Below are 12,515 nucleotides of genomic sequence, written 5' to 3'. Positions count from 1 at the left end.
CATAATTATTACTGAATTTGTATAGGATATTTTTGCCTCTGTCCCAAGGAAATACTGTCAGATTGTTCCAGTCTGAAAATGCAAGCTTGGCTGACTGAAAAATTATACACTTCAAATACCAGAGGTGCTGTGAACTCATCATTTCCAGATCTCTGTTGCTGGAGATGTGGGGAAGGAACAGATGAACCAGATTAATGTCACTGGTTTTCCGTAACTCCCAGAGATTTTCTTGGCAAGTTTCTTTTTCCAGCAATTTTCTCATCCCTCTTCTGTTCTTTCTTAATTCCTAGCTCCTCTTTCCCAAGAAACAGAAGCCCCTTTCTAGCTTTCCATGCTCCTTTGTGGAACACACCCCTACCCTGGCAGTGCAAAAATGCTGTGCCATGCCTCATTTCAGGGCTTGATCAGGCTTATGTGGGGTAGGGGCTCCTTAGTTAAGGGTTGGTGAATCAGCTGTGGGAACAGGGACTTCATCTGAATTCCACATTTCAAACTGTGAGAAGTTCAGCCTATGTTCAGCTTTAATTTGTGTGTAGATATATATGTTACATAAAAAAGTAGCCTGAAGTGTGATTATTCCCTTTCTGCAAGTGCATGAGTATTCTAGATAGAACTTGTCCTTGAAATCATCTTTGTGGGTGTAGTTTTGGCAGCTTGTTCTCACTTGATCAATTTTTGGTTGTTTGGGGGGAAAAAAGATGTTTTATCACAGATATGAACAATTAATCATTTTCTGTTGGCGTTACATTTTCGCTGATATCAGAATTTGAATGCTTCCTTCTCAGCCTTTCGTTGACATAACCAGACTGCCCTTTACTGAAGGGTGTTGCACCAGTGCTTCCATGTGCCCTTATTTCCAGTGAGTTATGTGCACCTGTTCACTGCCAAGAGGCTCCATGAGTGTCTTTTCTACATTTCATCTGCACACCTTAATAGCACTTGGCTGTTAGAATTGTTTACTCTTACCATTGTGTCCTTGGAGCCTTTTTGCCTTCCAAAGTGGTGGCTGCCCTTTCCAGTTCCTGGCCTGTTTCAGAGCTATCAACAGAAACAAAATGCTTTTTTGACTTCAGTAATGTGTTATTTGCAAGACCTTGCATGAATTCAGCAAACAGAGAAAATGTGCTTCCCTTAGCTCATCCCACTTTGTGTGTTTTGAATATATAGCCAAGTGATAAATACAGACTTTTAGTGAAACCCTGTTCAGTGGTAGAGGTTTATGATTTTATCTGCTACCCAGTGGGTTCAGCAAACAGAAGCTCTTCCTTCTTGTGTCATTTAGGGCCCTAATCTCCCTCCATCTCTGACCAAATAGTTAAGAGGTCAAACCAGAAATATTTGTAACTGTCTTTGCTGCTTTTTGATAAGACCCATATGAGGAAGTTGCAGGTGCACAGATATGAAAAAGAGGAAGTTAATGTGAGTTAAAGTACGTACCCACATAGCCTTAACTCTGTGTCCTGGAACTGCCTCAGTACCCTCGCAATACATAGATTTCTCACTTTATTTTTAACTCTGCTGCATGGAAATTATCTTTCCTCTCAGCAAGTCTTTCATCCCATCACCAGAAGGAAGGCCATGCCCACTTAATTCTGCAATTGTTGATATCCTTTGCATGTCCATCCCTCTCATGTTCCTTGCCACAAAATGTGATGCTTTTCTAGCTTTCATTAATCCCAGAAATCATGTCTGTCTACCAGCTGACTCCTGACAGTTCCTCTGGCAAAAACCTTTCCTTAGTTGTGACAGATGTGGTCTGTATAACACTGTTCTGAAATAAGTTGCTTCTGTTTCTATGAAAGACTTAAAAGTTTTGCTTATAATCATACGTGGAGGGTTTCTCCTTCCTTCTCTTCACCCCATGAGATTTTTGTTTCTCTGATATTTTTCCACAGCACTGCAAAGCTGCTTTATGTAATCTCCCTGCAGCTCTACACCTACATCCCTCCCAGTGAATGCAGCTAACCTGTTTGTGGATAATACCTTTTGGCTATTATAGCTTCAGGGCTGGCTGGGAGAGGGTTGCACTGGCCTGCTGTGTCTGTCTTTGCCCTGACTTCATACTTTTGGTCTGAGTTCTTCCTCATTTGTGTCATCTGCAAGGCTGGCTTCCTAATGGTTGTTGTTTTAATCCCTTTTTGAAGCAACAATATTCCTAATGGTGGTTGTTTTAACCCCTTTTTGAAGCAACAATATTCAGCAGTAGGAAAGGCTGAGTAAATATTACAGAGCAGTTCTACATAGTTTGGGAAATTGTTTCTATCACATGACCTTATTAGCTGAATTGGATGTGCTAGCAGGCAGTAACACTTTCAAGCCAATGCAGAGAGGAAGATTTCACACATGAGACTTAAAAGAGGTGGTTTTGCTCTTGAAGGAGTTATTCCTTCAGTAAGAGCTGTACAGATTTTCTGGTTTTGCTCTACATTCTAGAGAAACTAGCCTAAACAAGAATTCTGAAGTGAAGTTATGGTGAAGAGTCAACCTGGCAGCTCCTGGAGTATGGCTGACAGCCTGCAATAATAAGATATATATTGCAGATGTTAAACATTCATAACAACCTTGGAAAGGCTTCCCAATGTCCCCAAAGGGGACTGAGAGGGAAGAGAATCCTATTGAAAGAAGAAAAGCACAAGAATCTAGCCTTGCTGAAAAAAAAATTAAAAAAAATTCTGTTACCATCAATAACTTTGTCAATAAATGTGTCCTATAAATGAAAAATCATGACTTTTCCTGTGTTTCTAATAGAAAGAGATGCTGTGCAAAAGATTAACATTTATTGCCCTCTTTGAGAATGTTATTGTAGACATTCAGATAGAAAGTGTAAATAATAAATTCCTCCATTGCTGCGCTCTTCTTGAGCAATCTGGTTGTCTCCTTGAAAAAAGTTCTACTATTATTTTTGAGTACTCTCTTCCTTCATACATCCTTAGTTATATTTCCTGGAGTTTTGTCTCACAATGGTTACTTTTATAATATTGTACATTGTTTTGTTTCTTTGATATGCAAATTTGACAGCATGTGCTTAGTAGTAAAAATCATTAGCTAGGTACAGCTGGGTAAGCAGAATTCAAGAGACAGCTTTTTAGTGTATAAGTCACTGAATCAAATTTTCTTTAAATGCCAGGAGTTGCCTGAAATGCTGTGGGTGGTTCTTTTGCTTCTGTTTTCAGACAGCTAATATTTGATCATTTCCTAAACCACTGCTCTGCTCACCTTGGACTGAATCCAAACTATATTTTACTTTGATAAGTAAGCCTACCAAAAAGTCTGACTCAGACAGTGGTACATTAAGCCACCACAATCTTTGAATTTAATTATTGCCCAGATTTAGCATTGTCCCACAATAATGCATTCAACAAGCTAAAATTTTAAAGCTGATCAGAGGCAGAGTGAGCACAAAATAATAGAAGTTCTAGAACATTATAGATTGTGAACTCCATGAAGATAAAACCCCAGAGCTGCAATGTGCATGCAAAATGATGTAAAAACTTCATGGACCTTAAACAACACAGTACAGTGCAGGGCTGTTGCTGTGCTGTAGTAACATGTGCTCATGATGTAAGGAAGTCTGTCCCAAAGTGTGTCACTCCTATAAGCACTCACTGCTCAGGGTGGTGGGGTGGATTAAAATGTGTGTTGTTATATAGAGCACTGTGATGTCACTGTGGCAATAGATCAGGAGAAATACTTTTTGTCTGGTCTGGGCTACTCTAATTCCTCATGGTAAAGAAGCCCAGTGAAGCTAACCTGTCCAGGTGTCCTTCCTGTGAATTGCTGTAGGTGACAGGATCCCCCAGGACACTGCTGTAACTTGCTGGGCACTGCTGTCATCTGCAGGCAGTGCTGGCTCAGACTGAGCAGGCACACAGCCTGTCCAGGGTGTGACAAGCTGTTTGAGCTGTGACAACCAGCTAGAGCTGCATGGTGTAAAAATGACCTGTGCAGTCATCCTTAGAAACAGACTATGGTTTTCTGTTCCAGTAAGTGCAAAGCATGTGCGTTAAACAGAGAGACTGAAATACCCTCACAATCCCAGAACATGATGGAATCATGGTTAGTATTTCAGAAATACATGTCTTGTTAGTTCATATGAACTCAGACACTGTAATCATTCAATGTGATAGGGAAAGCTGAGGCTTTCATCTGCATTTATTAATATCAGCTACTTATGGAAGAGTTCAAAAATCTGTCTCAGTGTTTAAATGTTTGAACACATAACTGAGGACAGACACCTAACAATTCATAGCTGGGTATAATCAGCCATGCAAGTCATAAAACAGAATCCTTCCTTTTAAAGTGGTGGTTATGTCTAGATCAAAGGTAGAGAATTATGCAGTATGCTCAGCTTAAAGTGCCATTCAAGAGGTTAATGTAAAACTGGAAGCACAATACTTTTTATGTTTAGTGTTATCTACTATCTTGCTGTTACGTAGAAACATTAGTGAGTGTTTACAACCAGCCATGCCAAAATTCACTGAGCTCAGAAGAAGAAAGAATAAAGGAAGCCTTAAATTGTTTGGTTTGTATTTTAAAGGGATGACCTAGAAGCAGCATTGTGCTAACTCCATGTTTCTGATCACTGGATATTGGTGGCTTTGCTGGCTCTCATGTAACTTTGAACAATAATGTTATGTACACCTGTCAGCCCAGCAAATCTGACCCAGGAATGAGTAAGTATATACTAGGTCAAGAGTCAAAGTAGTGACTGGGTTTGAACAGGGGCCAACTGCTCTGCATCATCTTCAGATCTTTGCCTGTTCTGTGTGCTTCCCAAGGCCACAGAATTAAAAGGTGAGTAAATGTGGTATGACTTCATGTGCTTTTAATCCACATTTATGGAGTTTTTTTTAAAGTCAGAACTAACCAGCTTGAATTTCAAGTTTCTTGGGGAGTCTGAAAGAGAGGTAAATAGAACATTTTTACTCTTCCTGGAACAATTTTGACTGTTGTTGAGATTTGGAGATGATGGAATGTGGCTTTGCTCTTTAAACATAGTCACTCTGAAGAGTACAAATACATCAGCAGGAATTCTGTCTTTCCAGTCCTTTGATTCTCTATAGTTATCTGTACTTCAAGATTTATGGTGCCTTCTGTAATGAGAGAAATCTTATATTATATATGCTGCCTTTGTACTTTCTAGACTAGAGCCTAATCCAGCTCTTAGTCCTTTGAAAAATGCCTTCATGTCTACCTGTCTCTTTCAGATCTTGGGCTTTTAAAGTGTAAAGACCTGTGTTTTTAATAGTCTTGGTCTGTGTTCTTTCCTGATGAACTGGTAACCTTAAAGTTGATTGTGAACCAGATCCAGTCAGAAGACCTGGTGGGCTGAGTGCATAAATATGTATGCACACAAACAGGCTTTTAATGATGGTATGGAAACTATCTAGGCAATCTATTGAGACAGTAATAAGTGTAAGAACTGCATGAATAACAGCTTGTAAGTGTGGTATTAGGGCTGGTTAGTGCTATCTTGTGTGATGATTCATTATTATTAAAGCCTAATCATTACAAGCTACAGCAGTGTCTCAGGCAACTTGGCATAATTACCCTGTGTTTCTTCAAGAAAACAAAAAGCCTCCTTTTGTCTGGCAATTGCTGAATAATTGCTGAACAGTTATACATTTGTGATATGAAATAGAAATGATACTGTAGTATTTGGTCTTTTGTCTAACTGCCTTCCCCAGTTATCTGGTTTTTGCTTTTGTTATGGTTTTGTTCTGGTTTGTTTACTTTTGAGGTTTAAAAAAATTTGGTTTTGTTGGTTGTTTGGATTTCCTATTTTTTATCCAGTTCATACAAAAAAATGCATCTTCTCTTATTGGTGTTTTATTGGTAGAGCACATTGTGCTGATTCTGCTGAGTTAGCTGCCTTTTGTTGTTTAGAGAGAAAAAGTCCTGTCCCCTGGGATGTGGTGAATAGCAGTTAGCAGTGAGGTAGATTCAGATGTGACTGAGACTTGTGCCATGAAATTCATGCTCTTTTTGTGCTGTGCTCACAGCACAAAATTGAAACTTCCGTGAACTTTTGAAAGAAATCTTTGTCATTATATGTGGTATCTAGGTGGCTCTTCTTGCTGCATATCAGATGGAGTTGTCAGTCGTGTATTTTTGTGTTGTCTGTTGGGTTTTTGGGGGAAAGAACCCATTGTTATTGTGTTATAAATTGACATTGAGATAGTAATCCTAGCTTTATAGGAACTTTGGAAGTAGATGAGTCCTCCCAGATCTTAGTAGCTTCTCAAATATAATTTTCATTCCTCTTCAATCTCAGGAAAGTTGTTTTTTCACTGAACAAAGTCCCAGTCTGTCCTCTACCTAAATCTCAGTTTATAAACTTATGGGGAATAAAACACTGCTGCAGAATAGCAGAGAAGCTGCATTTGTCATTTAACCTTTAAGCAGACCCTTCATTTTATACCTAGGTAGTGTATTATGTAAAGTATGGATTTATGTGTAAATTGGGTAGAAAAGCAATAGAAAGGACAAGACAAGGAGTTAATATGTATTAACTGGAGTATTTGCCTGTGGAGTGTCAAGCAGTCAAGTATGTGTCCTATGGGTGGGTTATGAGAGACTGAACAGAGCAGGAAAGGCCTTTGCAGGAGTTCCACTTGAGCCACTGGGTCTGGTCAGATAAGTGCCTCTAAAACATGATAGGAAACATCTTCTCTCCCTGAGACAGACTATTGCCTAGACTTGAAGGGATTTTGTTCCACTTAACCTCTAATTTGGGAATGCCATATGGCATGCTGCTTTAAAAGCTGATGATTCCTGTTATATGCAGCAGATTTTGGAAAATTATTTTCACGAAGTGAGCAAGAGATGGAGCACTCTGTATTCCTCATACATCCACTATTAAAGAAACATATTGGGGCAGACAATAAACATTGCTCAAACACTGTTTAGTGCCTCTTGCAGTACCTTAATACCACCATCTGGTGAGCTGAAATCATGTTACATCTTATTTGTAGGTTCTTTTATAAAATTTAATGGGCTTGTCTGATAAGGTTTTGACCAGGGAGCTGAACCTTCTAAGACAGGATTGTGGTGTGAGTGCTGAAACACTGTGTGCTTGGCTTGCTTTGTTCCCTGATGCTGGGTGGGTGCACTAGAGGAGCACTGGGAATTCTCATCTCATGGGCAGGATTTTGGTGCCCTGCTCAGCCTGTTTCAAGCTGCTGAGCCAGTGGAAGAAAAAAACTGCAGCTCCTGTTGTGTTCTGAAAATACCTGGTGCTGAATGACTTGTAGCAGCTTTTTTGGATCTGACTGACTACTCCTAGTTAGTTGTCTTGATGCTCATCTGATCTCAGCTTTTAGACCTTCTGAATTTCATGTCATGAATCTGAGCCTTGTATTTTTAAGGGTGTACTAAATACATCAAGTGGATCAATGTTGTCATAATGTGAACTTATCTATTAATTAATAAATAACTTCTATTATTATTATTAACTACTATTATTATTAATGTTCTTTGTGCTTGTTTCTAATTCCATCATGTGGTGATAAAAATCCCCTTTTTAATTGTTTCTTCATCAGTTGTTAATGAATAAGGTTCTTAAACTGTGAAATAGCTCTCCCAGACTGTCCTTCTGGTTCTGTTCCAGCTTAAACATATTTTTGGTTTGCAATAAAACATGATTATCCAACATTTTTAAAAGGAAATTGGACCTGACCTGAGCCTGGCATTAGCTGCTGTTGCTCCTGTTACTTTGAATTTCATCCAATTTGAAATGAAACTGCTACAGAAGACACTGGCAAGTGCAGAAAAATATATCGAAACAGTTAAATGTTATGCTCAGTTTTTCCTAATTGCAATACTTTAAAATACCATAGTATGAAGTCTCAGAGTAATGATTAATTGTTCATAATTAGCAAATAGCCTAGTGGAAAGAAAGAGGGTTTCTTTTTCACTGACAGAATAAAAGGAATGAAAACAACTGTCTTGGTTCTTACCCTGTGGGGAAGATTGTCATTATTATGAATCAATTTAGACAATTTATTATTAACAAAGACAAGTTTAAGAGCAAGGACAAATGTTGATAGCCCCAGCCTGCATGTTCACACTCTATTATAGAGTAATTTCTTTAATAATTTCTCCTAGGAACAGGAGTGACCATGTTCCTTTTGCAAGAAATACTTTGCAGCTAAAAGAAAAAGGGAATGTATCCTCTTGTGCTGTGACCTGAGGTAAAAGATAAGATCAGTCTTAAACAACTACTCTTTAAAGGGTATTTATTCCCTTATATACCCTGGGAGAAAAGAGAAAAGTACAATAGAGGAAAGGAAAATTGCTTTTTTACTCTTGACTGAATTGTCTCTTTTCAGTGTTTGTAAAATGCAGTGTGATCATTTCATATTAAAAGGAAATTAATTTTTCTGTTAGGCATTGTGAGACACATTAACAGTATGCTGAAATGGCATTTAGATTTGTCCAGCAAGGCTTACTTGTTAAACCTGCTTGTTCACAATTCAACCAAAATAATGATAAATAAATTATCCCATTTATGGAACAGCTGGATATTATGGACATCTTATTCCATGGAGATAGGCTTTCTAATTTGTTTTTCTAATAATTCTAGGAGCTCTATAGGATAGAAGGACTCTAAATTAGGTTTAAGCAATGGTCCAGTGGCAATATATAATAGTGTGGATCCCTGTGTAGCTATTCTTACCATCTAAAGCATCTTTTTTCTATGAAATTTTTCAAATTAATGTTCTTTGAAACTTATTTTCTTATTTTTACTAATTGGTCGAACAGAAGTTGTAATTGTCAGGATAACCACGCTGGTTTTTTTATTTTGTGTTTTATTTATAAATGGTTTAATGTTTTATTCTTTCCTAAATCTAATTACTTCCAAGCATTGCTTCAAACTTCAATGCATAGTGCTTGGACCAGTTGCCTTGGTTTTCATCATTTTTTTTTTGTCTCACTCTTTGCAAGTGGGAGTTGCTCAGCTGTCTGTTTTGTAGCACTACAAGATGCTTTACTAAAAGAAGGTTATGTGTCCTCTCAGCCTGGGGACAAAGTATTCTCTGATACTTGTTCTTCAGCGATATTGAGCAGCACTTGTGTGCTACATGTAGCCTGGGAGAAGTTACTTGACCATAGTGCAATACCTTACACTGCCAAGAACATCGTTCCCCATCCCCAGCCAATGCTTTTAACTGAGTGCTGCCTTTGCAGTGGGAAGCAGCATCCTGTAATGTTGGAGAATCTGGAGAAGTCACTCGTGCTTGCCCAGTGTCAGCTGGAAGCTGAGAGGGATTCCATGTGGCTAAAATGTCTTGAGAAATGATGTGAGATGTAAACTCACAAGTGTGGTTACTAGAGGAAAAAGGAGCAAGTGTATGTGGTTGAATTTAGCTTGGTCACAAGAACCAAAGAGTTCATCCCTCTTACTATGTTGCAGTGAAAGCCAGTGGTGGAGATAATTTCAGTGGTGTGTGGTACTTTGCCCTTGCAGGTGGAAGTGTTTGCGTGGAAAGAAAGGATCATCTCAGACCTTGGTGACACAAATACAAATATTGTCACTCCTGCTCAAGTATAGTAGCATGCAGCTTAGCAAAAGGACACCATATGTGTCTGTTATTTAACCAACAAACAACAGAAATGTAGCAAAAGCTTTTGCTTGCACCACAAAGTTGTGTGCTAAAGGCAGTTTGTGTTACCAGGCTAGAAGTGCTCTGATCATGTGGTGCTGCCTGCCTGTGCTGGTGTTTGATGTGTTCTTGACACCAACAGCTAAATGGAGCCAAGAACTCCTAGGTATAGTATAATGTGCCCTCTTGCTAAGCCATTTCCACCCAGACACACACCTGAAGGAGGAACTTGGCTTGGGAGCAGGCATAAACACCTCTAGGAAGAGGACCAGCACATCTTTCTCCCCACTGCCCAGCAGGATAAACCACAGCAGGAGGAGTTGTACACACCATTAGTGCCTAAGACATGGGAGGGGTGCTGGTAGCTCCTCAGCAGGGCTGGTCTGCTCAATGTGTGTGTGTGACTGCTCAGGGGAAAGAAGGAGCTTTGTCTGAGGGATGGCCAATGAGCTGCCCCAATTCCCCAGGCTGGTGTGTTAAGCAGTGTTGCTTGCTCTATACTTCGTCATTTCTTCATCCTTGCAAAAATAAAGCACCTGCTGCCCCTTTCCTCCCCTGGCAGAGGCTTTCTGCTGATCATGTACATGAAATGCTTCTTCCCCAGATGTTTTTGCTTTCCCTTGGTTGTATTGACTTGAGACAGACATTGCACTGTTGTTCTGCTCATGTCCCTGCTGTGGCTTATCCAGATCTGCTATTGACATCTGCTCTTGAAGAGTGGGATCAAGGATAATGGGCTAAGAAAGTGATCTTGCAGTAAGTTCTACTCCTGCTTCCAGTGGAATCAAGATTTAAGACAAGATTATCTTCTTCACTGCCCCTGTGTATTTTATTTCACATTATTATTGATAGCGCCTTCCAATATTTATCATGCTTGGTAAAGTATTTAGGTAGTGACAGAGAGGTTTATTCAGTGCATGCTTTTGTGGTGAATTGATACCTTTATGTACAAAGCCCAATTTTATAGACAAAGTTAGACAACTAAGTTGAACCATTGTGTAGAAAATTGCAGCTGCTGAAACAAGGATTCCCTCTCCTTTTTAACTTTAAGAAAAATTTACATGGCACTTAATATCTTCTAGCATAACACAGGGGTTAAAAATATTTTGAAGGAATCCTGTGCTTGTTTGAATACTCAGAACCTGAAAGAGTACTGCTGATTACATTAACTATGTGTTCAAATCTGAATTATATACAGCAATATCAGATAGATATATTCACTCTCATACATAAAGTTGTGCATTCAATCCATTTGACTATCACTTTGTTTATGATAAATTTCAGGTTCCTTCTACATAATGAAATGAAGTATCCTATTTTTTAAAGTTAAAATGAACTTTATTAACAGCAGCATTCATACATATATTTTTTTCAGTCTTGACAAATCTTGTTGAAAAGTCAATAGAACAATTGTGCATTTAATTGCTAATCTGTTTTATGTTTTATTAAATCCTGAGTGTTGTTTTCCTAATTCACTTACATGGTAATGGGTAATCAAATAATGATCAGTGGCTTGTAATTTAAAAATAGTTTAATTGTATGGAACCTTGAAAGCCAAACAGGACCTGACATCTGAATGGGCAATTATGATGTAACTACTGGTATGTAACTACTGTTTCTTGGGGGAAAAGTTGTTTGGTTGGTAACTGGTGTTTAACTTAACATTCCAGATGTTTTCTTGTCTGTTCTCAGCATTTCTGTAAGCTGAAAACACTTTAGTCTGAAAACTCTTGGGCTTGAATTTTTTTTTTTTTTCTCCATGATGTGTTCCCATGGGTGTAAAGCTCAGTACTGGGATATAGCCCAGTTTAATCTTAAGGTGGTGAGAGGGAAAGACACCCAGGGTGTTTTTTATTGTTTGGAAAAATAAATGGTGATTTGAGTGTGAGTCTGTCAGGCATGGCCAAGCTCTGGGCATTGTATGAAATGCCATCTTGTAAGGGCCTGAAGAACTATGGCTTGGATCTCAAACCCTGTCAGGGAGAGAGGGAAGGCTGAGAAGCCAGGGAGCAGCTGATGTGTGCCAAAAACCAGCTGCAATGAAAGACATGAACCTGAAGGTTACTGAAGGCATGAGCCTCCAATGCTGTGCTGGTTGCAGGTGAGGTGACCCAGGTGTGTGTGCCTGTGCTGATATCCCTAGGGCAAACTCACTTGCCTGTGCTTAGGTGCCCATGTTGGTGTAACTGAGTATCCAGTGATACAAAGAACAGGCTCTGCATTAGCACAGACAACTGGGGAGCTTGCAAAGACACTTGGGAGAGAAAATTTTACACTCAAAACTCGATTTTTATCATGGATAAATTTCCTTTTAAATTCTTAACAGTAAGGCTTTAAATTAGAAGCCTACAACCTATTAGCTCAGAAAAAGTCAAACTGGGAGTCTGCTTCTGAAAACTGACACTGTCAACTGAGGTGTTATTTCATAGTTTACCAATTCCTTTACTGGCTCATGTATATATCTACCTAAGGAAACAATTCATGAGTGTAAGTCAAAGCACAAATTTCATTTCTGGCCAGTCTGATAGTTGTGTTTTACACAAGGTAGTAGCTCATTTACATAGTGAAGCATCAGAGACTTCACCCTATGTAGAAAAATTTCAGCTTGATTTAAAGAAAAATCTAATATTTAACCAGCAGCATTGAAATTCCTCACCAAACACAAAGCCCTCAGGGACAGCTGAGCACACTAGAGGTGTGGACTGACAACTTGCAGCAGCTTGCAAAAGCTAGACACTGGACAGTTGAGTTCAGAACTGAATTTGCTATCACTATATTTAAACAAAGAAAAGAGAAAATATATGGGAAAATTCTGGTTTTCTCCAGCTGTGTTTAAATCTTAGTGAAGGGCTTCAGATAATATTAAGGGAATATGAATTTTTTAAGTAGCATGGCAATAGGTGCTTCTAG

The sequence above is a fragment of the Serinus canaria genome, chromosome 7, assembly GCF_022539315.1.
Source record: "Serinus canaria isolate serCan28SL12 chromosome 7, serCan2020, whole genome shotgun sequence".
NCBI classification, from domain to species: Eukaryota; Metazoa; Chordata; class Aves; order Passeriformes; family Fringillidae; genus Serinus; species Serinus canaria.
Note: the sequence above shows the minus strand (reverse complement) of the source record.